Source organism: Anomaloglossus baeobatrachus, chromosome 1 (assembly GCF_048569485.1).
Source record: "Anomaloglossus baeobatrachus isolate aAnoBae1 chromosome 1, aAnoBae1.hap1, whole genome shotgun sequence".
Lineage (NCBI taxonomy): Eukaryota > Metazoa > Chordata > Amphibia > Anura > Aromobatidae > Anomaloglossus > Anomaloglossus baeobatrachus.
In genome coordinates, this window is record NC_134353.1 from 321,154,174 (window position 1) to 321,180,955 (window position 26,782).

The 26,782-nt window shown below is 44.6% G+C and overlaps 1 protein-coding gene across 1 annotated transcript in view; it reads right to left on the minus strand.

Annotated features, from left to right (window-relative positions):
- The window catches only part of MOB1B (MOB kinase activator 1B), a 109,450-nt gene that overhangs the window by 40,243 nt on the left and 42,425 nt on the right, over positions 1-26,782 (minus strand). The window lies entirely within an intron of this gene.

Below are 26,782 nucleotides of genomic sequence, written 5' to 3' on the forward strand. Positions count from 1 at the left end.
GAACAATCCCTCCTTCAAGGGGGAGGTGCGTTCGGCGTTATAGCGACGTCACTGCCGTGTCACTAAGTGGCCGCCCAATAGCAGAGGAGGGGCGGAGATGAGCGGGCGGCAGATCCCGCCCACCTCCTTCCTTCCTCATTGCCGGCGGGACGCAGGTACGGTGAGTTTCCTCGTTCCTGCGGTGTCACACATAGCGATGTGTGCTGCCGCAGGAACGACAAACAACCTCGCTACTCATCTGTCAACGATTTTTGGTTTTGGAGCGACCTCTCCAAAACCAATGATTTTTACCTCTTTTGCGATTGTTTTAGGTCACTCAGAGGTGTTAGATGCTGCGATGTCGCTAACGACGCCGGATTTGCGTCACAAACATTGTGACCCCGACGATATATCGTTAGCCATGTCGCAGCGTGTAAAGCACCCTGTATTCAAATCAATAGGAGACAGATCTGCAGTTGATGAAGCAGTAGAACGGTAGTTCCGGTCCATGACTGAACATATCTGGCTGCCAGCACCAAGAACAGCTCCCCTGACAATCACCTTCTCCAGGACCCACATACGCAATAGCCTGTTAGAAGAAACCCGTCAATAGGGGCAGGTCCAGCTGATATTATTCTAAGGTGTATGGGGGCATTAAAGGAGTATATCAGATGAAGATGATAATAAAAGCCCTCCCTGCTATAGATATAAGCTGATAATCGCTCCCTAAAGGCCGCTTTAGGCTATGTGTGCACTAGAAAAGTGATTTTTCTCAAGAAAATTTCTTGAGAAACTTCTGGGAGTTGAAGATTACCGCACCTGCGGTAAAAAAACGCACCAAAACCGCGGGAAAAACGCATATGCTTTTGCCGCGGTTTTTCCGCAGGTTGGTCCCTGCAGTTTTTTATGCTGTAACTGCAATAAATAATATAGATAATCGATAGATAGATAGACAGACAGATAATGGATAGAGGGAAAGATGGATAGATGAATAGATAGATAGATAATAGATGAGAAAGACCTAAATAATGTCCCACATCCCTGCATATTCTAAGCTGGCACCCTTTAATGACTTTCATGTGGCACTAAAGGGTGCTTAGCCTTGTATTTAGCCAAAGAATAAATAATTAAAAAAAAACAACGTGAGGTCCCCCTATCTTTTGTAGCCAGCTAGGGTAAAGCAGACGATTGCAGCCTGCAGACCACAGCTGGCAGCTTCACCTTGGCTGGTAATCCAAAACAGAGGGCACCCCACACTGTTATTTTACATTAAATAAATAATTTAAAACAAAAAATGTGGGGTCCCCCCCCCCCAAATTGGATCACCAGCCAAGGTAAAGCGGACAGCTATGGTCTGGTATTCTCAGACTAGGGAGGTCCACTGTTATTGGACACTCCCCAGCCTAAAAATAGCAGGCCACAGCCGCCCCAGAAGTGGCGCATCCATGAGACGTGCCAATCCTGGCGCTTTGCCCCAACTCATCCCGTTGCCCTGGTGCGGTGGCAAATGGGGTAATATATGGGGTTGATGCCAGATGTGTAATGTCACCAGGCATCAAGCCCTGGGGTTCGTGATGTCAGGCGTCTATCAGATAAACCGACATCACCAACCCAGTCAGTAATAAAAAAAAAATGACAACAAAAAAAGTTTTATTTGAAAAAACACTCCCCAAAACATTCCCTCTTTCACCAATTTATTGAAAAGAACAATCAAATCCGGGTCCGACGTAATCCAATAAGGGGGTCCCACGACGATCCATACCATAGTCACTGTCCCAGTCAATGAAGAACAAAATGTTCCCTATTGGCTGGGAGAGCAATGCAGTGACCTGAGCTAACATCAATAGGTCAGCCCAGGTCACTGCAGGGGATGACGAGCGCTGCTGTCAGGAGGTTGAATGAGATCATTACCTGCTGTGACGATCTCCTGCTCTCCTGACATCAGCGCTGTCACTGACTTCTATTCCCGCCGCGTTCTCAGCAGTATCGCGAGAGCCCGTGACGTCACCGCTAGTGACAGTCTCGGGCCGCCCGCGAGACGGGCATAGAAGGCGGTGACAGCGGTGACGTCAGGAGATCGTCACAGCAAGTAATGATCTCATCTAACCTCCTGACAACAGCACTCGTCACCCCCGCGGCTGTCAGCACTGCAGGGTGAGAAGCTGCTGATACTGCAGGGCGGGCAGACACTGGCACACTGCTGTGCGGGCAGCCGTGGGGCTGGAGAGGGACACAGACTGCACGGGCACCCAATGGAGGTCACACGGAAGTGCTTCCGTGCGGCGTCCAGGGAGTGTGATGTGTGTGTGTTTATGCTCCGCTTCCTCTTCCTGTTATAATGACATCACTTTCCTGCAAACCACAGGCAGCGATGAACATTACCGCAGGTAAACCGCGGCTATACCGAGGGTATACCGCACATCATTTGCTACCTGTGGTATACCCGCGGGTACCTGCGGAAAAGAAGTGACATGCACATTTTCTTAAGAAATTTTCTCAAGAAATTCTGCAGAAAGAATTTTCTTGAGAAAAAAACGCAGTGTGCGCACAGCTATTTTTTTCCCATAGGTTTTGCTGGGAAATGTCTGCAGAAAGATTACAAACATTTCTCAAGAAATTTCTGCAGCAAAACCGCGGGTAAAACTGCGGGTAAAAACGCAGTGTGCGCACAGGGCCTTACACGCTACGACATCACTCAAGCGATCTCGTTGGGGTCACGGAATTTGTGACGCACATCCGGCCGCTTTAGCGATGTCGTTGCATGTGACATCTATGAGCGATTTTGCATTGTCGCAAAAACGTGCAAAATCGCTAATCGGTGACATGCCCCCCTATTCCCAATTATCGTTGCTGCTGCGTGTACGATGTAGTTCGTCTTTCTTGCGGCAGCACACATCGCTATGTGTGACACCGCAGGAACGAGAAACCTCACCTTACCTGTGGCCGCCGGCAATGCGGAAGGAAGGAGGTGGGTGGGAAGTTACGTCCCGCTCATCTCTGCCCCTCCACTTCTATTGGGCGCCCGCTTAGTGACGTCGCTGTGATGCTGAATGAACCGCCCCCTTAGAATGGAGGCGGTTCGCCGGTCACAGCGACGTCACTAGGCAGGTAAGTAGTGTGACGGGTCAGCGCGATTTTGTGCGCCACGGGCAGCGATTTGCCCGTGTCGCACAACCGATGGGGGCGAGTACGCACGCTAGTGATATTGGTAACGATATCACAGCGTGTAAAGCGGCCTTAACACTGTCATGGCCAAAAGTGTTGGCACCCTTTTAATTTTTCCACAAAATGAAGTATTCCTACCAGAAAATTATTGCAATTACACATTTTCTTATATACATGTTCATTTCCTTTGTGTGTATTAGAAAAACACAAAAAAAACTGAGGAGAAAAATGCAAATTAGATATAATTTCACACAAAACCCCAAAAATGGGACTGACAAAATTGTTGTCACCTTTCTAAAATTGTGGGTAAAAAACTTTGTTTCATGCATGTGATGTTCATTCAAACTCACATGTGGCAAGTAGCAGGTGTGGGTAATAGGAAAATGAGAACTAGAAAGTTCCACAAATACATTTTAAGCTAAATGGACATCAAAGTGCTACAACTCCAATATTGCTATAATTTGAAAATCACACCTGAAACTAGATTAAAAGGGGAGAAGTTGACTCAATCTTTGCATTGTGTGTCTGTGTGTGCCACACTAAGCATGGAGAACAGAAAGAGTAGAAGAGAACTGTGTGAGGACTTGAGAACCAAACTTGTTAAAAAAAATAATCACAAATCTCAAGGTTACAAGTCCATCTCCAGAGATCTTGATGTTACTTTGTCCATCATGCGCAACATAATCAAGACGTTTACCATTCATGTCACTGTAGCTAATCTACCTGGACGTGGATAACAAAGAAAATTTGCTGAAAGGTTGTGATGCAGGATAGTCCAGATTGAGGATAAGCAGCCCCAATCAATGTCCAAAATTTCAAGCTGTACTGCAGGCTTAGGGAGCATCAATGTCAGCGCAAATTATCTGTCCATATTTGAATGAAATTAAACGCTATGGCAAGACCCCACTGCTGACACAGAAACATAAAAAAGCTGGACTACAGTTTGAAAAAATGTATGTGAGTAAGGCAAAATCCTTTTAAGAAAGAGTCTTTTGGACTGATGAGACCAAGATAGAGCATGCAGAGTGATCATGGGCCTCTTGGCTGCATCTCTGATCAGTCTTCTCCTTGTTTGAGATGAGATTTTTGAGGGACAGCCGGGTTTTTGTAGATTTGCAGTGTTATGATACTCCTTCCATTTCAATATGATCGCTTGCACAGTGCTTCTTGGGATGTTTAAAGTTGTGGAAATCTTTTTGTAAGCAAATACAGGTTTAACCTTCACAACAGTATCACGGACCTGCCTGTTGTGTTCCTTGGTCTTCATGATGCTATCTGTGCTTTAAACAGAACACTGAGACTATCACAGAGCAGGTGCATTTATACGGAGACTTGATTACATGCCGGTGGCTTATATTTATCATCATCAGTCATTTAGGACAACATTGGATCATTCAGAGATCCTCAATGAACTTCTGGAGTGAGTTTGCTGCACTGAAAGTAAAGGGGCCGAATAATATTACACGCCTCAATTTTCAGTTTATTTTTTACAAAAGTTTAAAATAAGCAATACATTTTGTTTAACTTCACAATTGTGTCCCACTTGTTGTTGATTCTTCACTATAAAATTTAAATGTTTTATCTTTATGTTTGAAGCCTGAAATGTGGGAAAAGGTTGAAAAATTCAAGGGGGCCGAATACTTTCGCAAGACACTGTATATATATTCTCCCTCTCTCTATACAACGGATCCGTTTTTTCACAGCATTCATCGCATCACTTTTACCACTATCTTCAATGGATCAGTCTCAGAACGGATTGTGACTGATTGAAAAAGACGGAAGTGTGAAAGCAGCCTAAAGTGTATTGGGTCCTGTAAAGGTGATCTGTCACCAGGTGTTTGCTTCTCTGAGAGCAGCATGATCTAGGACCCTAACTCAAGTAAGTATCACTTACTGAACCGTTTATTGTTTACAAAATCTTGTTTTTCCTGCTGATTCTCTGTATAACCCTCCCCACATCACGGGGTGTACTTAATTTTCACACATTGCTTCTGCATTTTGGCCTAGTTTTTGTTAAATGAATAATGACGCGCTGTACCATGTCATGTGTTCTTGCTCATCTGAGGTTGCATTTACCTAATTTTATGACCTTATGACCAGATTTTTTTTATAATGTTCTCATACGTATACCGTAATTATAGAATTCAAATAGGGTGTACATTAGTTTTTCTCACCTCTATATGTGAAACATATAAATTGCTAATTCTTGCACAAAAATACCAATGAAGCAGCATCCCAGCCAGTATTGCTTCAATGATCTAGTCCTGGTGTTTGGGGCTTTAAAGGTACAGTGGGCACTGTATATTTGTCATGCACTGTATATATATATCATGCCAACCAATCACACAGCTGGTAAGCACCGTTCTCTCTGCTCTCCCCAGCCTCAGTTTGTCTCTCTGAACTGCCTCTTGTAGCCTTTCCAACTCGGTATCCTCGTGCTGCTGGTGAGTTCCACCTGGCTATAGGGAGGTGTGGCCAGTTCCTGCTTGTGGCGGGATTTCCAGTATGAGGCCTCTCCCCCCATCATTCCTCGCCTGATCTAGGTTCTTGTTCAGTTTTCTGTCAAGTTTCCTGTAAGGTGCTTTAGTGTTGTGTCTCCGTTCCTGGCCTCGGCTACGAATACTGAACCTGTGCTGCCTACCCGAACCTCGGACTGTCTAACTACATCTCTGTCTGTGCTCTGTATATCTTGTACACCTGTCTTGACCTGTCATTCAGCTGCTGCAGGACCGGGCACCGCCCTGTGAGTGGTACCTGGTGACTACCTGTGGCCCAGCCTATCCACACCATCAGAGCCTCTAGTGAACACCCCATAGTTTTTAAGTTATGCCCCTCCGGCCTGTGGCGCAGTTGGGCCACACGAACCAGCATTACATTCTGTAACCAGATATTTGCTAGCCCACCTGAGAGCAGCATGATGTAGGAACAAAGACTCTGATTCCAACAATGTATCACTCACTGTGCAGATTCCGGCATTTTCAATTACTCTTACGAAATCACTGTTTTCTCTGCTGCAGATTTACTAGTTCTCTAAATGTTGAGCTCTATATACTCCTACACACCATTGATTGACATCTTTCTATGTACACTGTGCATAGGCAGAAAGCTGTCATTCAGTGTTGGGGGGCGAATGAATATGTAGTGAGAACAACATGGCATCACGTTTTACTAGTTTTCGAGTGAGAATCTCTTGCTGACAAAACTGATTTTATCAAAATGACATCAATCAGCCCAATAAGTGATTCATCTCTGGAATCAGGGTCTCAGAATCTTCATTATAATGTTCTTAGATTAGGCACCAAAAACCTGGTGACAGAATCCCTTTAACCCCTTCACGACCGCGGGCCGTAAAATTACGTCCTATTTTAACGTGACTTAACGACCAGGGACGTAATTTTACGGCCTAAACTTCATTTGATTGCCGTGGCCATAGCAACGGCTTTCAAATGATGTCCCCTGCTGTTTCTTACAGCAGGGGACCTTTGCTTGACCCCAGGGGGGGTGGCATCGCCACCCCCTATCGACGATCGATGTGATTGGCTGTTCAAATCTGAACCGCCAACCACATCGATCGCACTAATTTCGGCAAAAATAATGCCCGAATTAGTGCGATCCTGTGAGATCCAGCTATGAGATGCCGCAGCTGCTGCAGCATATCATAGGTGGACCTCAAACATGCCGCCCCCAGCCCCTGCAGCACTGATTGGAGCGATCGTGCTATGACGCGCAATCGCTCCAATCAGTGTGCAGTGGGGCGGTCTGATCTGTCAATGGCCGCCCTCCCCAGGCCTGTGCTGGCCTGCGAGCCCTCCCCCAACATGGCTGCAGCGTGGAGTGGCTGGTACTTTTGGTACCACGCCACCGCTGCTGCTGCCGCCGCCGCCTCTGATGTCTCCGCCGCTGCAGCTCTAATGGTAAGTATTCCGCTCCCTGCGCGCTCCCGTGAAGGCCCCTGCGCACTCCCGTGAAGGCCCCTGCGCGCTCCCGTGAAGGCCCCTGCCCGTGCCCCCCCCCGATCTGCCCCCCTACGCCCCGATCTGCCCCCCTACGCCCCGATCTGCCCCCCCGGCATCCCGATCTGCTACCACCGCTGCTGCTGCAAAGTGAGTACTGTGCTCACTTTGCAGCCCGTGCGCGCTCCCGTGGTGCCCCTGCGCGCTGCCGTGATAGCCCCTGCCGTGCCCCCCCCGCGATCTGCTCCCCCCAACCACCCCCCCCGACATCCCGATCCGCTCCCCCTGCGATCTGACTGCCTCCCCCATTATTTCTATTCTGCTTCTGCAGCTCCCTCTCCGGTCTCTCCCTCTGCTCTCCCCCCCTCTCCCTCTGCTCTCCCCCCCTCCCCCTCTGCTCTCCCCCTCTGCTCTCCCCCCTCCCCCTCTGCTCTCACCCCCCCCTCTCCCCCTCTGCTCTCCCCCGACGTCCTCTTACCTGTCTTCACCGGCCTGATCACATCTGCGTCCATCGCTGGGTCCTTCCTGGGCATTCTGCTGATCTGCCTGCTGCTCCTGTAAAGCTGTCCATCTCTCTGCCATCTGTTCCTCTGCAGCTCTTCTGGTCAGTGATCCTCCTGCTAGTCCTCTGGGTACTGTGAGTATAACTTTTTTTTTTTTTTCCGTATCCCCTGTCCATTTTTACACCTCATCCGTCCGTGCGTCCCGCCAAGCGCTGATCAGGGATGCAGATAACGGATCGGCATCCCTGCTCAATTTTTGGCGTGACTTTTTTTTCCGTATCCCCGACGCTTTTTGTATCGCATCCGTCCGTGCGTCCCGCCAAGCGCTGATCAGGGATGCAGATAACGGATCGGCATCCATGGTCAATTTTTGGCGTGACTTTTTTTTCCGTATTCACGACGCTTTTTGTATCGCATCCGTCCGTGCGTCCCGCCGAGCGCTGATCAGGGATGCAGATAACGGATCGGCATCCCTGCTCAATTTTTGGCGTGACTTTTTTCCGTATTCGCGACGCTTTTTGTATCGCATCCGTCCGTGCGTCCCGCCGAGCGCTGATTAGGGATGCAGATAACGGATCGGCATCCCTGCTCAATTTTTGGCGTGACTTTTTTCCGTATTTGCGACGCTTTTTGTATCGCATCCGTCCGTGCGTCCCGCCGAGCGCAGATCAGGGATGCAGATAACGGATCGGCATCCCTGCTCAATTTTTGGCGTGACTTTTTTTTCCGTATCCCCGACGCTTTTTGTATCGCATCCGTCCGTGCGTCCCGCCGAGCGCTGATTAGGGATGCAGATAACGGATCGGCATCCCTGCTCAATTTTTGGCGTGACTTTTTTCCGTATTTGCGACGCTTTTTGTATCGCATCCGTCCGTGCGTCCCGCCAAGCGCTGATCAGGGATGCACATAACGTATCTGCATCCATGGTCAATTTTTGGCGTGACTTTTTTTTTTTACGTATCCCCGACGCTTTTTTTTATCGCATCCGACCGTGCGTCCTGCAGCGGCCGATCAGTGCACTGCGTTTGAAAAGTCAAATGGCGCTCCTTCTCTTCTGAGCCCCGCCATGCGCTCAAACAATTACTTTCCACCACATGTGAGGTATCTGCGTACTCAGGAGAAAATGCACAATACATTTTATGGTGCATTTTTTCCTGTTACCCTTGTGAAAAAAAAAGCTACCTAGTTGAAGCAACCATTTTGTGGTAAAAAAAAAAAAAAATTCTTTTCACGGCTCAACGCTATAAACTTCTGTGAAGCCCCCAGGTGTTCAAAGTGCTCACCAAACATCTAGAAAAAATATTTGAGGGCTCTAGTTTCCAAAATGGTGTCACTTGTGGGGGAGCTCCACTGTTTAGGCACCATAGGGGGTCTCCAAACGTGACATGGCGTCCGCTAATGATTCCAACCAATTTTGCTGTCAAATGGCGCTCCTTCTCTTCTTAGCCCCGCCATGCGCCCAAACAATTACTTTCCACCACATATGAGGTATCTGCGTACTCAGGAGAAAATGCACAATACATTTTATGGTGCATTTTTTCCTGATAGCCTTGTGAAAAAAAAAGCTACCTAGTTGAAGCAACCGTTTTGTGGTAAAAAATTTTTTTTTTCTTTTCACGGCTCAACGCTATAAACTTCTGTGAAGCCCCCAGGTGTTCAAAGTGCTCACCAAACATCTAGAAAAATTATTTGAGGGCTCTAGTTTCCAAAATGGTGTCACTTGTGGGGGAGCTCCACTGTTTAGGCACCATAGGGGGTCTCCAAACGTGACATGGTGTCCGCTAATGATTCCAACCAATTTTGCTGTCAAATGGCGCTCCTTCTCTTCTGAGCCCCGCCATGCGCCCAAACAATTACTTTCCACCACATATGAGGTATCTGCGTACTCAGGAGAAAATGCACAATACATTTTATGGTGCATTTTTTCCTGTTACCCTTGTGAAAAAAAAAGCTACCTAGTTGAAGCAACCGTTTTGTGGTAAAAAAAATTTTTTTTCTTTTCACGGCTCAACGCTATAAACTTTTGTGAAGCCCCCAGGGGTTCAAAGTGCTCACCAAACATCTAGAAAAATTATTTGAGGCCTCTAGTTTCCAAAATGGGGTCACTTGTGGGGGAGCTCCATTGTTTAGGCACCTCAGGGGGTCTTCAAACCCGACATGGCGTCCGCTAACAGGTGCAGCTAATTTTGCACTCAAAAATTCAAATGGCGCTCCTTGCCTTCCGAGCACTGCTGTGTGTCCAAACATTTGATTTCCACCACATATGAGGTATCTGCGTACTCAGGAGAAAATGCACAATACATTTTATGGTGCATTTTTTCCTGTTACCCTTGTGAAAAAAAAAGCTACCTAGTTGAAGCAACCGTTTTGTGGTAAAAAAAATTTTTTTTCTTTTCACGGCTCAACGCTATAAACTTTTGTGAAGCCCCCAGGGGTTCAAAGTGCTCACCAAACATCTAGAAAAATTATTTGAGGCCTCTAGTTTCCAAAATGGGGTCACTTGTGGGGGAGCTCCATTGTTTAGGCACCTCAGGGGGTCTTCAAACCCGACATGGCGTCCGCTAACAGGTGCAGCTAATTTTGCACTCAAAAATTCAAATGGCGCTCCTTGCCTTCCGAGCACTGCTGTGTGTCCAAACATTTGATTTCCACCACATATGAGGTATCTGCGTACTCAGGAGAAAATGCACAATACATTTTATGGTGCATTTTTTCCTGTTACCCTTGTGAAAAAAAAAGCTACCTAGTTGAAGCAACCGTTTTGTGGTAAAAAAATTTTTTTTTCTTTTCACGGCTCAACGCTATAAACTTTTGTGAAGCCCCCAGGGGTTCAAAGTGCTCACCAAACATTTAGAAAAATTATTTGAGGCCTCTAGTTTCCAAAATGGGGTCACTTATGGGGGAGCTCCATTGTTTAGGCACCTCAGGGGGTCTTCAAACCCGACATGGCGTCCGCTAATGAGTGCAGCTAATTTTGCGTTCAAAAATTCAAATGGCGCTCCTTCCCTTCCGAGCTCTGCCGTGCGCCCAAACAATTGATTTTTACCACATATGGGGTATCAGCGTACTCAGGAGAACATGCACAATAAATTGTATTGTGTACTTTCTCTTTTCTCCCTTGTAAAAATGAAAATTTTATGGCTAAAGTAACATTTTTGTGTTAAAAAGTAAAATTTTCATTTTTTCCTTCCACATTGCTTTGGTTCCTGTGAAGCACCTAAAGGGTTAATAATCTTATTGGATGTGGTTTTGAGCAGTGTGAGGGGTGTAGTTTTTAGAATGGGGTCACTTTTGGGTATTTTCTGTCACCTCGGCCTCTCAAAGTCACTTCAAATGTGATGTGGTCCCTAAAAAAATTATTTTGTAAATTTTGTTGGAAAAATGAGAATTTGCTGATGACCTTTGACCCCTTCTAACTTCCTAACGGAAAAAAAATTTGTTTCGAAAATTGCGCTGATGTAAAGTAGACATGTGGGAAATGTTATTTAGTAACTATTTTGTGTGACATATCTCTCAGATTTATGGGCATAAATTTTCAAAGTTTGAAATTTGCGAAATTTTCAAAATTTTCGCCAAATTTCCTAAATTTTCACAAATAAACGCAAAAAATATCGGCCTAAATTTACCACTGACATGAAGTACAATATGTCACGAAAAAACAATGTCAGAATCGCCAGGATCCGTTGAAGCGTTCCAGAGTTATAACCTGTCAAAGTGACACTGGTCAGAATTGCAAAAAATGGCCCGGTCATTAGGGTGTTTTAGTGGCCGGGGGTGAAGGGGTTAAAGACAAAGTTCCTAATGGGGCTTAAGGTCTTGTATATATGGAGTGTTTGGGAGTGGGGGGTAGGGTGGGAGACATTGATGGATGTGGATGGAAGTGGAATACAGGACATGTAGATCCAGGTGGGAAGAGAGAAAAATACGCAGCATCAAAAACGCATGTAAAAAAAGTAATATCATTTACATAATAGGTGCATAAATGCTGCCACATCAAAAACTCACCAAGAGTGTTCATGGGAACGTAGCCTTAGAGGTATTTTTATCTTATTTTTTCACGTTCTCCGGAGTTTAATGTTACCTAACTTAGCACAAATGACACAGCACAGCTATAACATTACCACCCACCAGAAGTCATTATTTACCACGCACAATCAGTCCACATCTGCAGGAGAACACATCACATGGGAGCCCGGAATAGCGGCACAATACATTTCTCCGTTTCCTTCTGAAAAAGAAAGTTCACTCCTATCCAAAACCTCTTGGCAAATGTATGTGGGCATGATGCAGAGAAAGACCAAAATAGCTATAATTTAGCAACTGTTCTTTCTTTGACAAAATAATACTTAGCTCCCCAGTATAATTTTGGCTCCCTTGCTCGTGAGAGCTGAGTTGCAGTATAGTCTGTTATTTGTTGGAGACCTGGCATCATCGGTTTGCTGCATCTTGATTGCCTCCTGGTGAGTAGACCTGGAACGTAGTCATCATTGCAGTATGACATACATGTGACATTGTATGGGGGGGCAACTAACCAAAAGGCACAAGGGATGCCATTGAGTAGGAGGATGTTTGCAAACCTCTGGCCACAGATGGCTTGGGTTCTGGATCAGGGTCCTGCAAATCTTTTTGATCATCTCTAGTTACTTCACATCTGATGATCTTACACCAGGCTTGAAGAAAAGTACTTAACTGATTATTACAATTTGTGAGTTAGTTACAGTAACCGGTTCTATTAAACACAAATGGATCCAAGAACTTTATCTTAAGTTTACTTGGCAAGTGTTATAGGCAGTGTGCTATGTATTTCATTGCCTTATGTGAGATCATACAAGATAGTTAAGGGATTAAAGGCCACCATACACAATAAACAAAAGTTGACTGAACTTGCCGATATTGGTTAACAGTTCAGTGGCTTCCTGACTCTTCCACAACAGATGATGCCAGAGCAGAGAACATTGAATTTCCAACATTCAATTCTTATTTTTTTTCTGGGAGATAAGCTGACAGACACTTCTGGCAATAATTCTCTCATGGAGAACCACTGGAGGATACTCACATATAGCCCAGCACTGAGACCACCATCGATTTTGGTCAGGTATCCAACTCCTTTGGCTGTGAAACAACTCCATATCATCAGACTTCCTTCACCGAACTTGACAGTTCCTTCACTTTCTGAATCCATTAGCTCATTTTTTCCTTGTTTCTTTCAGACCCATTTGCACCCAGACAGAGCCTAGTTTATTGTCTTGTCTCATTGCTCCAAATCACCCATTTCCAATGTTCTACTGTCCACTTTTGTACTTTTTTGCAATCTCAAGCAGATACTTCTTTCGATGATACTGAAGTAGTCTTCACCTTTTTTCAGGCCACCATTCCAGACTTGTGTAAAGTGTGGCGCATGGTGCTGGGATTGATATCTGTAATATCACTATTACAAAGCATACGAGTCACTTCCACTGCCGTATTTGTCACACCAGAATTGACAGACCTTGTGATGAGCCGACTTTTGTACTCCAATATTTTGCCTGGACGTCCACTTCTTGGCTTTTGAATGGATGGACAGACTTCATTTCGTATTCTTCCAACTATCATGGCACTCACATGATGCAGTTTGGCTATCAATGAACTGGATTATGTTGTTTCTCTTTTCTTGGGAAATCGTCTTCCTGACTGCTACTCTATTTGAACCGGTGACCTTTGCTTGGGAATCAACCTAATAATACATTGAGCTATTAGAGAATTTGAGAACAGGCTGTAATTTGTTGTATACAGGAAGGAAAAGATTTTTCCACAACCAGGAGCAAAACAGTAACACTGCAGTGACATGACAAGAATCTGCATAGCTAAGCATATGCTAAATAGTCAAATTTATGTATGAGATAGCCAAGATGATTATCTATAAAATGATGGTAGTCTTACGCTCAAAGCTGTAGTGGATGGTGAGATATGGAGTCTGAAAATCAAAAGTTCATCAGTGTAAAGGCCCCGTCACACACAGAGATAAATCTTTGGCAGATCTGTGGTTGCAGTGAAATCATGGACATATTGTTCCATTTGTACACTGCCACAAACCTGGCACTGATTGTCCACAATTTCACTGCAACCACAGATCTGCCGCAGATTTATCTGTATGTGTGACAGGGCCTTTAGTTGCTTACATTTTTTACAACATAGAAATTACATAAAACTGGACATCCCCAAAAAAATTTGCTGAAAAGGCAAGAAGAAAATTGGTCTGATGGTAGACAGGGTGCCAAGAGACCCACAGCAACAATAAAGAAACTGTAGGAATTCCTGGAAAGTACAGGCTGTGTACTGCATGTGAGAATAATCTCCTATATTCTTCATACATCTGGCCTGTGGGGTACGGTGGCATAATTGAAGCATTTTCTTACAAATAAAAACATTCAAACCTAGCTATGTTTTGCCAAAGCCTATATCAAGTCTACCAAAAGCAAGTGGGAAAATGTATTATAGTCATATGAGACCAAAGTAAAACTTTTTGTCCATAATTCCAGAAGGTATGTTTGGCACAAAGCAAACACTGCACATCACCAAAATAACACCCTGCCCCTAATGAAGCATAGTGGAGGTAGCATTATGCGTTGGGTCTGTTTTTTGGCAGCTGGAACTGATGTTTTAGTCAATATGGAGAAAATTATGAATAGTTCCAAATATCAGTCAATTTTACAACAAAACCTTCAGGCTTCTGCTAAAAAAATGTAGAGAAATTTCACCTTTCAGCACAACAACCCCAAGCATACTTCCAAATCAACAAAAGAATGGCTTTGTTAGAAGTTCAAAATCATTTTGAAATAGCCCAGCTATAGCCCAGACCTGAATCCAATTGAAAATCTATGGGTTGACCTGAACAGGTGCTGTGGAGATGTTCTCGCAAGCAGACAGATTTGTAGCGCTACTGCAAGGAAGGGTGGACAAAAATTGCAAAGTCTAAATGTGCTACAATGATAGACTTCAACCCAAGAAGGCTGAATGCTGTTATAAATTCAATGGGTACTTGACTATTGGTTTAAGGGTGTGCGTATTTATGTAACCATATTATTTTAGTTATGCATTTTTCTTTTCTCCCAAAAAACCCCCAAAAATAGTTTTTCTCAATGGATTTGTACAGACATTAAAAGTAGAAAAATTTCTGAAATGATTGTTCGTGCTATGATTTTTGTTTACATGACAAAAACCTGGCATTTTAACAAGGGTGTGTAGACTTTTTATATCCTCTGTAAATATATCTAACTGAAGATGAAGAAATAGGATAACAAGCCCTTTAATCACCTTTGTTCTGCTGTGGAACCACAAAGTAATGCTCAGTGGTGTACACAAAAGAGACGTGGCGCCAGAGTAAAGATAAAAAGGCGCCCTCTATTAGGGAATCAAGTTTTGTCACAATACAAAATGGAATAGTATTTTTTTTTGTCACTCCATAATTTTCATGCCCTTTCTTCCTAAGTCATGGCTGAAAGTGTTGGCACCCTTGAAATTGTTCCAGAAAATGAAATATTTCTCCCAGACAATTATTGCAATTACCGTACATATGTTTTCTTATACACATTTATTTTCTTTATGGGTACTGGATCGACACAAAAAAAAACAACAAAGGTAAAAAAAAAAAGAAAACATAATTTCACACAAAACTCAAAAATTGTTGGCACCTTTCCAAAATTGTGGATAAACAACTTTGTTTCAAGCATGTGATGCTCATTGAAACTCACATGTGGCAAGTAACATGTGTGGGGAATATGAAAATCACACCTGAAACCAGATAAAAAGGGTAAAACTTGACCCTATCTTTGCATTATGTCTGTGTGTCACACTAAGCAAGGAGAACAGAAAGAGGTGAAGAGAACTTGGAGGACTTGTCAACCAAAATTGTTGAAAAATATCAACAATCTCAAGGTTACAAGTCCATCTGCAGAGATCTTGATGTTCCTTTGTCCACGATGCACAACATAATCAAGAAGTTTACAACCCATGACACTGTAGGTAATCTCCCTGGATGTAGATGGCAGAGAAAAATTGATGAAAGGCTGCAATGCAGGATAGTCCAGAAAGTAGATAAGCATTTCCAATCAAGTTCCAAAGAATGTAAAGCTGTCCTGCAGGCTCAGGGTGCATCAGTGTCAGTGCAAACTATCTGTCGATATTTGAATGAAATGAAACGCTATGGAAGAAGACCCAGGAGGACCCCACTGTTCACACGCCCCACAGGGGCATGCTAACATGCTATGCAATGCCCATTGCGCAGCGTCATCAGCCGTGACACGTACGTACGCATCAGATGCCGGGCAGTGCACATAATCATAAAGGATGTTTAGATATACTTTACCTAAAGATTTCTTTATCTATGCTACTAGATACAGGGACGGTTAGGCAGGGATTAGCAATATACACAGAACTGCTCGTGGCTCAGCGTGCATATTGGACCTAACAGATTCCCTTTAATCAGTTACTGTACAAGAAAAATATCTATGCAGCAATGAACATGTTATACAGTGGGGAAAAGTCTTCAGATGGTTTATCTCTACTATCATAATAATTTTATATGTATGCCTCTTTAATAAAAAAGTATCCAAAAAGTAAGGGAAAAAAAAATCAGTCTGTAAACTGCTCTGTAGAAATACAACATGCTTTCTTTTGTTTAATTATTGTTTAGTCACAGGAGGACAGTTTCATGGATCACTTATAATCCTGATTTAGGTTTCACGATCCGATCTGATTGTTCTCTATTAATGAAGCAGTGCAGTACATGGTTACGGGTGCACCCTTTAAAGGGCAGCATCTCTTTGAGGTTCACCAAAAAGCCTGTTCACTTGCAATGAATGCAGTAAAATGCCTAAACTTCTCCTCAATCATAAAAATGTATAAAATCATAAGTAGGGAAATTATAATATTGGCGTTTTCCATTGAGTGAGGTGTCCCTGGATCAGTGATGTCCCTCATGCTCACGTGCTCTATGTACTTTCCCTAGAGGAATCATAGCTATACTTCAGCAATTAAGAACACTGTTTTCTTGTGTGTGTTTATATGTTTCCACAAATGATGACTTTGTTTTATATGCCTTTGGTTTATATTTTTTAAAAATCTGATTTGGAAATATTTTTTTTTATTTTTATTCAACACATTACGTTTTAAAGGGAACCTGTCAGGTCCCCTATGCCCTCCAACCCAGCAGTATTGATTTCTGTATGCCCAAATTCCCTTCCTTACCAGCCCTGTAAAATGTTATTCTCTAATATGAATGCTTAAAAAATCCTCACTGTCCCTATGTTAATTAAGGCCTTGACTAGTCGCAGAGGCGTTAGTTCTCCAGACTAGTCAGCACTCTGTCCATGTTATCCCGCCTCTGTGGGTGTGCTAACTTGATTTCCATGAGCCAGTGTCACCACCAGCTACTGGAAATCTTGCGCATGCACGCGGTTCATATTGGACACATCAGAAGCAAGGTGGAGGCTTCATTAGGCTCACTGCGAATAACCGAAAGTTCAGATGACTTCCACCTACTGTATCCTCACCCACCCCTGTAGACTGTGAGCACTCATGGGCAGGGCCCTCTTTTGTCCTGTACCAGTCTGTTTTGTATTGTTCATGATTATTGTACTTGATTTTATGTATACCTTTTTCACTTGTAAAGCGCCATGGAATAAATGGCGGTATAATAATAATAAATAATAATAATAATAATAATGACAGCACACTTACACATTTTCTAAACTTGGCAGTGCGTCTAATGAAGCCGGGAAGCATCTACCCTGCTTTAAAGGCACACTGACGCGTCCAAAATGAGCTGCGAGCATGCGCGAGATTTCCATGAGCTGGTGGTGACGCTGGCCTATTGAATTCATGTTATTACACCCATAGAGGTAGGATAACATCAAAAGAGGGCCGACTAGTATGGAGATCTAAACCCCTGCGACTAGTCAAGGCCCTAATTAGCATAGGGAAAGGGAGGGTTATAAGTTGATTTTTAAACATTCATGTGCCGCCCCCGTGCCAGCAGCCATGCTGCTCGGATCCGGATCTGCGGTATGGCTCGAGGGACTCTACCGGATCCGGGGGTCACGCAGACACTTCGAATAAAAAGGGGACGTATTTGTACGGGGGTTGTTGGAAACTGTCTGTGACGCCACCCACGGTGTGTGGTGAGATGTAGCACCACCGCTGCTGCTGTGGGGCTCCCGGAGGCGATGGACTGGCAGCTGGATGTTAACCCCTCCGTAGGCAGGGATGGATGCCCCGGGGCCCAATGTCTCTGTGCAGGGGATGATGACGGCAGATGACGGCAGGGGCTGGCGCACCCGGTCAGGCCAGGGATGTTACTTACAGTTGAATAAATCACACAAGTCCTTTGGTAAACCAAGGTGATGGTGGACGGCTGCCGCAGACGAGTGTATCTGGTCCCACACCCGGGCCGGTGGTCAATGCCCCTTTCCTCTGCACTTAGTGTTTTCTTGTGTAGACTTCCCGGTGTGTAATGCAGGAGTCCGCTCCGGGTCCTTCGATTGGGAGCCATGCCCGTCAGACGCTTACCCGTGGGATCTACCGGGCCCTGGCGGATGCCCTATCCCTCTCTGTGGGTGGTTGTCTACTTTTCGGGACTTAGGTTGGGACAGGACCTGGAATCCTGCCCTCAATCGGTTAATTAGCTAGGCCTTCGGTGCCGGTCCTGGCTTCAGGGTCCGAGTCCCCCCTTGTGTGGACGGTTTCCGGGTCGGTTCTCCGGTGTCGGTACCGGCGAGCTACAACCCTGCCCCGGTCCACCTCGGATCTGCCGAGCCGTCTTCTGCTGGCGCTGACCACTGTCTGCCACCTAGCCAATGTGTCAGGGCTCCGACCCTGACACCTGTCAGCTTCACCTCCAACCTCAACTCCCCTCTAAACTTCTCTGAGTCTAAACTGATCTGACTGTTTTCCCGCCCCGGGCTCTCCAGATCCCTAGGTGGGCATTTTCCTTCCGCGTGGTCCCACCCACTGGTGTGTCTGTCCTTCCCTGAGGGGGTGACTAGGATTTTGTCGGCTGGTATATGTGGGAGCGGTGTTATGCGGGGGCCTAAAACTGTGTGACTACTTGGTTTTGCCAGGGCGTCACATTCATATTCGTGAATAACATTATACAGGGCTGGTTAGGCTAAAATTAACGTAAACGTTTATACTGTAAGATAGCATCAAGACTTCTCTAAGGATTAATCAAATTAGCTGGAACTGTCATGTTATAGTTCCCCTTGTCAGAAACACCGAAATAGACATTCCACTGGAAAGGATTTAGCAAATACCATATTTAAAAAAAATAAATATAAATATATATATATATATATATATTTATTTATATATTACACGGGACTTGAAAATCATTGCCTTCAAGCAAACCTACACCTTTTATTTCTTTCTTAGGTTGTTGAGATTTCTGAATGATTTTACAAAGTAAAGACTACTGTTAGGCTGGGGTCACAGGCGAGTTATTATTATTATTATTATTTATTATTATAGCGCCATTTATTCCATGGCGCTTTACAAGTGAAAGAGGGTATACGTACAACAATCATTAACAGTACAAAACAGACTGGTATAGGAGGAGAGAGGACCCTGCCCGCGAGGGCTCACTGTCTACAGGGAATGGGTGATGGTACAATAGGTGAGGACAGAGCTGGTTGCGCAGTGGTGTACTGGACTGAGTGCTATGTGATATGAGTGCTATTGAGTTGTGAATATTCCATCCAATTTTCATCCAGGAAAGACGGATTATTTTTTTACCCACTTGTCATTCGTGTGCAATGCGTTTTTTAGTTTACAGTTTCCTATGTTACAGAATAGTAATGTATCCATACAAATTAGATACTATACCGTGGCTCCAATTTTTTTCTCCCTCCCATCTGATTTCGGAGAGAAATCTCAGCATGCCGTAAATTTTTTTCACACACAGATTCTGTCAGTGAAACAAATTGGTCATCAGCACTGCCTCATTGAATAAGTGGTACTTTACACACTGAGACATCTCTAGCGATAGCGATGTCGAGCGCGATAGCACCTGCCCCCGTCGTACATGCGATATCTTGTGCTTGCTGCCGTAGCGAACATTATCGCTACGGCAGCGTCACACGCACATACCTAGTCGGCGACGTTACCGCGACGTCACTAAGCTGTCGGCCAATAGAAGCGGAGGGGCGGAGATGAGTGGGACATAACATCCCGCCCACCTCCTTCCTTCCGCATTGCCGCTGGACGCAGGTAAGGAGATGTTTGTCGTTCCTGCGGCTTCACACACAGCGATGTGTGGTGCTGCAGGAATGACAAACAACATCGTATCAGCAGCAGGAGCGACATTATGGAAATGAACGACGTGACACAGATCTGCGATTTTTGACATTTTTACGCTCGTTCATCGTCGCAAGTAGGATTTACACGTTGCGATGTCAGTAACGGCACCGGATGTGCGTCACTAACGACGTGACCCCGACGATATATCGGCCGCGGTGTCGCAACGTGTAAAGCCCGCCTTACCTTGGTTCGAATGCTGTCTGATAAAAAATCAGATAGCACTCGTCCGAATTATACGGTGGTGTGATAGAGCCCTTTAACTCCAAAGAGTAATGCGGATGTTACTTTAGGTCTCAAATCACACAAAACGTTATGATTTTTAGTTTTAGTAGTATTTTAGTGTTTATTACTTTTTTGGTTGGAATGTTTTAAGAGTCAATGGTTTGTTGGTTTTTTTTTTTTTTTTTTTTTTTAAATGTAAGTTACTAAGTATTTGAATATTTTCTCCGGCCTGTTTTACATGGGTTTTGCAATTGAGCTATGAAACAGTAGAAAAAAAGGCATGTTTCACATATTAAAAAATGAAGAAAAAAATAGCAAAAAACATTGCTAAATAACTCTACAAAAGGAGCTGTAAATTTATTAATAAATGATGTCTTACAGGTCCAATACTGCAATGGATGATAGATAAATGATTGTTTGACAATAATAATATTAATAAATAATATTAAATATAAAATAAATATTAAATAAATAATATTTCCCGGTTCCTCCTTTGTCCAGAGCAGAAAAACAATAATCATGATGAGGTTACACAAGAAATAATACTTGAATTGTGTAAACATAATTGCATTGTTTAAAGCCAATAAGGAAATGGATGACTCTGGTCACCCTGAAGAAAACAGGAAAACAAGTTAGTAGCTGGACTAGAGAAAGCTTCCGTAAACAATGATTGTACTAAAATTAGATAGAAGCCAGGGGAAACCTTCTAGAAATTGAGCAGAAAAAAAACCCTGAAAAAGGGGGTCATTTAGTATTTAAAAAAAAAAAACTCTGGGTGTTTGGTATATTACAGACGTGATTGGCTCCGTGAGCTCGTCTACATAGCAGAGAGGTAAGGGGCTTCCTGCACATACATTCATGGCCGAAAGAGTTGGCACCCCTGTAATTGTGCTAGCAAATAAAGTATTTCTCCCAGAAAATTATTGCAATTACATGTTTACTGTGTATTGGAACAACACAAATCACTAAGCTTCTTACTCCTCTCAACTGGAATTTTTGGACCTCTCTTCTTTTGCAAACTGCTTCAGGTCTCTCATATTTGTAGGGAGCCTTCTCTCAACAGCAATTTTAAGATGTGTTGAATGGCATTTAGATCCGGACTTATTGCTGCCTCTTCAGAACTCTCCAGTGATTTGTTTCAATCTATTTTTGGGGTGTTTCTGAAGTACCGTATGTTTGGGGTTATTTTTCTGCTGGAAGACCCATGACCTGGGACGCAAACCCAACTTTCTGACACTAAGCACAACATTGCGGCCCAAAATCCTTTAGTAATCTTTAGATTTCATGATGAGGCATCCAGAATCAGAGGCAGCAATGCAACCCCAAACCATCTTTGAAGCTCCGTTATATTTGACTGTAGGTACTATGTTCTATGTTATGTAGGCCTCATTCTATTTTCAGTAAACAGGAGAATGATGTGCTTTACCAAAAAGCTCTATCTTGGTCTCATCTGTCCACAAGATGTTTTTTTTTTCCCCAGAAGGATTTTGGCTTACTCACCAACAATTTAGCAAACTGCAGTCTAGCTTTTTTGTGTCTCTGTGTCAGCAGTGGAGTCCTTCAGGGTCTCCTGACATAGTGTTAGATCTCATTCAAATCTTAATGGATATTTCATGCTGACACTGATGCACCCTTGAGCCTGCAGGACAGCTTTAATTTCTTTGGAACTTGATTGGGGCTGCTTATCCACTTTGCGGAATATCCTGCATTGCAAGCTTTCATCATTTTTTCTCTGCCGCCCACGTTTACAGAGATTAGCTACATCGCCATGGGTTATAAATGTCTTGATTATGTTATTCATCATGTACAAAACCATCAAGATCTCTGTAGATGGACTTGTAACCTTGAGATTGTTGATATGTTTCAACTATTTTGGTTATCATGTCCTCAGACAGTTCTCTCTTTTTTTCTGTTCTCCATGCTTAGTGTGACACACACAAACACACAATGCAAAGAGTCAACTTCGCCCCTTTTTATCTAGTTTCAGTTGTGATTTTCATATTGCCCACACTTGTTACTTGCCACAGGTGAGTTTAAACAAGCATTACATGCTTGAAACAAAGTTATTTATCCACAATTTTGGAAAGTTGCCAACAATTTTGGCTGGACCATTTTTGGGGTTTTGTGCATAATTATGTAGAATTTGCTTTTTTTCCCCTCACCCATGACAGCACCACGTGAGAGAGGGATCCGCCCAGCGAGGACAGGAAACCATTCTGAATAAAAGGGCGGTACCTCTCCCCTTCGTCAGTTGGTTTCCTGTCCTTGATGGGGGACCCCTGTTCTGAAAACCGGTGGTAAAGAAAAGAAAAAGTCGCCTACTTACCCAGCCCCGTCCGGTGTCTGGAAGAGCAGGGTGAGTCCTGTAGCACCGTTCTTTGGGGCTGGAAGCGCCGTCCACCTGCCCTGGGTGTCCTGGTGTCCGTGCAGGAGTGGGCGGCAGGAGCTGTTCCTGCGATCCCAGTCCGCCGCTCCTTCCTCCCCGCCCTGCGCTCCATGCTGCCTGGGACTACCAGGTGCGCGGCCGCAAGGCAGGCACGCTGGGATATGGAGGCGGGCCTTGCGTGATGTCACCGGCTGAAGATGGCGGCGCCCATGCAACGCTGCGGGGCATGTGGCCTGCCATTCCTGGATGCGGGCACTCCTGTCCGTGCACTGTGGGGAGCATGGGGGCAACGGGGAGGAGCCTCTCCTGGGACCGGAAGGCGGAGGATTGTATATAAAAAGGCTCTTCTAGCGCTGTTGGGTGCTTGTGCCTGTGCTCAGCCATGGATACGGATGAGCAGCGCTCTCCGGTGCATCGTCAGCAGGGCAGAAAAACGGATGATCGCTCTAGTGACACTGGCCGGACAGGCCGTGGCAGCCATGACAGCAGATCCTCTCATGACTCTACAGTGCCTGTGAGACCTGTGGATGTTCCAAAACAGCCTTCAAAACCGATACCCTTGATTCCTATGGTGGTGAGTGATCTTCGTGAATGTCAACTTACTCATAGTTGCCTTGTGGGGTTTTTTCCCCCGCTTTTGTCTGCCCTTCTTAGGCCCCTAAAAAATCGATGTCCAAAAAGAAGCATAAAGTGTGCCCACTATGCAGAGAACCCCTCTCGGAGGAGTGGCAAAAGAAGTTGTGTCAGGCGTGCATTCGTCGCACAATTGCGTAGGAATCTCCGGGACTCTCAGCGGACGTCCGTTCGGCTATCCGCTCAGAGGTACAAGATTCCTAAAAAAGGGTTTTGATCTGGGGTTAGCTGTGAACACTCTCAAGGTTCAGGTCTCTGCCTTGGGGGCCCTGTACAATTGTAACCTGGTGGCCAACAAGTGGGTTAAGCAATTTATTATGGCTAGTGGTAGGGCTAAACCAGTGGGTATACCAAAGATTCCTCCCTGGGACCTGAACTTGGTCTTGGATGCCCTCACGGGACCCCCCTTTGAGCCCCTGACAGAGCTTTCCCTGAAGTTGCTTACCCTGAAAACCATATTGCTAGTCGCGTTACCCTCGGCACGGAGGATCAGTGATTTACAGGCCCTATCCGTTGTGCAGCCTTACACTCAGGTCCTTGAGGATAGAGTCATCTTGCGGCCAGACCCAGCGTATCTCCCGAAAGTCGCATTTCATTTTCATAGAAAGCAAGAGATAGTCCTGCCCTCGTTCTGCAGCCGTCCCACTAGTGAAGGGGAACGTAGATTTCACACCCTAGATGTGCGCAGGGCCCTCCTGCACTATCTTTCAGTGACGCGGGCAGTGAGGAAGACACAGTCATTATTCATCTCCTTTCAGGGTAGTACAAAGGGTCAGGGGGTGTCAAAGAGTACTATTGCTAGGTGGATTAGGGAGGCCATTGATTTAGCCTACTCCTCTAGTGGAGCGCCCGTTCTGGAGAACATTCGAGCCCATTCCACCAGAGCGCTGTCTACCTCCTGGGCTGAACATGCGCAGGTATCTAATGAACAAATTTGTTGGGCCGCTACCTGGTCCTCACAGTCTACTTTTTTCCGGCACTATCGGTTGGACCTATCCTCCTCGACTGCTCTTTTGTTTGGTAGACGGCTGCTTGAGGCGGTGGTCCCTCCCTAAAAAGGTTTCTCTGGAAATCTCTTACGTGGTGCTGTCATGAGTGAGGGGAAAACACCATGGTTACTTACCGGTAGCCGGTTTTTCCAGAACCCATGACAGCAGCCATATAATCCCTCGCTTTCTCATCCTTGGTGTACACTTCTGAGTGTGCTTGTGTGTGTTTAGTGGTGATGGGGTAAGTTCTAACGATTGTTGGAGGTCCTCTCATTCTCGGTAATCAACTGACGAAGGGGAGAGGTACCGCCCTTTTATTCAGAATGGTTTCCTGTCCTCCCTGGGCGGATCCCGCTCTCACGTGGTGCTGTCATGGGTTCTGGAAAAACCGGCTACCGGTAAGTAACCGTGGTGTTTTCCCCCTATGTTTTTATTGTGTTTCAGTAAACGAAAAGGAAATAAACATGTGTATAACAAAACATGTCTAATTGCAATAATTTTCTGGGAGAAATGTCATTTTCTGGAACAATTTTCAGGGTGTTAACACTTTAAGCCATTACTGTATGTGCACTAGCTTTGTTGGTAAAATGGATTGGTAAAATAGATTAGAATAGTGCAATCTGTGATTTTCAACTATTTTTGACCAGTTGAGCACATGGAGTGCACCCAACCTGAAAATATGGCCATTTGAACAGAATCTATAGGCCTGACAACAAATGGAACAGCACAGCTGGATCAGTCAGTCGACACGTGGAAGAATTTGCTGGATGGCACATGGAACAGCAAGGATCAGAAGAAGCACTTTAGAATGGCTGAGTCATGGAGACTCACAAGCATATTGAGGCAATATAGCTGAATATGTGGACAGCTCCTCGTAGATAGGCAGACATCTTGATGCAACAAAGCTGCGTGTGCAGGTAGCATCTAGAAACCGCAGAGTCATGTTGTCAGACAGGCACATTAATGCAGTAAAGCCAAACGTGCACACCAGCTTGGAACAGTAGAATTGGTAGACAGCATCTTTACAGCTGAGTAAAATGAGAATTTAAGAACTGCTACGCCATCAGTTAGGCACCTGGTTATAACAGAGCCAAAGGAGGGGTTGTGCGGGACTGCCCTGCACATGCCAGCTATACCTAGCAATGATAATCACCAAGTGATAAAGTCTTTAGTATAAGTAAACAACAGCACGGAGCCTGATAAGAGAGGCATAGTTGATTTTGTTTTTTACCCCGTACAGCATGCTATCCTCAGCTCACATAGCAAAAACCTACTGAGAGATTCAGTTTAAGAAGCCAAGTGAGAAGATATAACCTGACGTCCACAAGAGCAGAAAGAGCCAGTTGTGACAAAGGGAAGATACCCGGACCGGCGCTGGAACCTGGGATGGTGAGTAACTTGTCTCCAATATACTATCGTTGAAATGGAAAGATGATCCTGGTGAAGAGTTTTCTGGAATTTTTAAAAGCTATTTTATATTTTTCTAGTGTTATTATGGAATATAACTGATTATTTTGATATCTTACAAGAACAGGGAAAGTGATGTGACCTAAATATTTTTTTTGAAGGAGTCTTGGCTATTTTTAAAATGTAACCATCATTTGAATTATTTAATTAATCAATAGTACATATGAAAATAAGCAACTATGTAATATATCTTATCAGACAAATTTGCTTCTTTCTCTCCAGAATTAATCAGTCAAAACTCTCAATTCTGAGGTAAAATCTGTATTCAGTGAAGCCTTTCCCATTACTGAGATAGGAGAGGACAGCTGTTACTGAGGAGATTCTTGAAAAATTCCTTCTGTATGTCTTCCTGCACATTGCTTACTCTTCCTTCCTTTGTTTCTATTGCTGATACTGTATATTCCTATTACAAATTTTGTTCTTTAATTAATCCATTATAGTTTTATTCGGTTTAGGCTATGTTCACATTTCCGTTTTTTTTGCATCAGTCACCTGCGTTGCTTGATGCTTGTGACTGATGCGTTGTACAACAGCTGACAAGAAATGGAATTGATTGTCACGAGAAAGCAGATTCCTTTGGTGAAATTATTTCAGTATAAAAACGAGACAGAGAGAGAGCACGATCAGCTGATCGCTCTCAAAAGCCGGCCACCGGGCAATCAGCTGATCGCTCTCAAAAGCCGGCTGCTGGGCAATCAGCTGATTGCTCTCAAAAGCCGGCCGATCAGCTGATCGCTCACAAATCCGGCCGCCGGGAGATCAGCTGATCGCTCTCAAAAGCTGGCTGCCGGGATATCAGCTGATCGCTCTCAAAAGCCAGACGCTGGGAGACCAGCTGATCGCTCTCAAAAGCCGGCCGCCGGGCGACCAGCTGATCGTTCCTGACGCTGAAACTGAATTTCCAATCCATCATCGTTTTTTACTGTGCGCATGCTCACAGTAAAAAACCGATCCACTGCACTGAAAAAACTTTACAGTGTGCACTTGTAGTGGGTGGGCCTACCCCCTACTAGTCTAGCATAGATAACCCGGCACTGTTGTTATTAAAAATGTTTTACTGTTGTTCTATGATGTGTTAGGGCACCCCCTAGTGGCCGGGTGGGACGGCTGTTGCCACCGGGGAGGAGGAGTCGGCCGGATTGCTAGGCAAGGTCT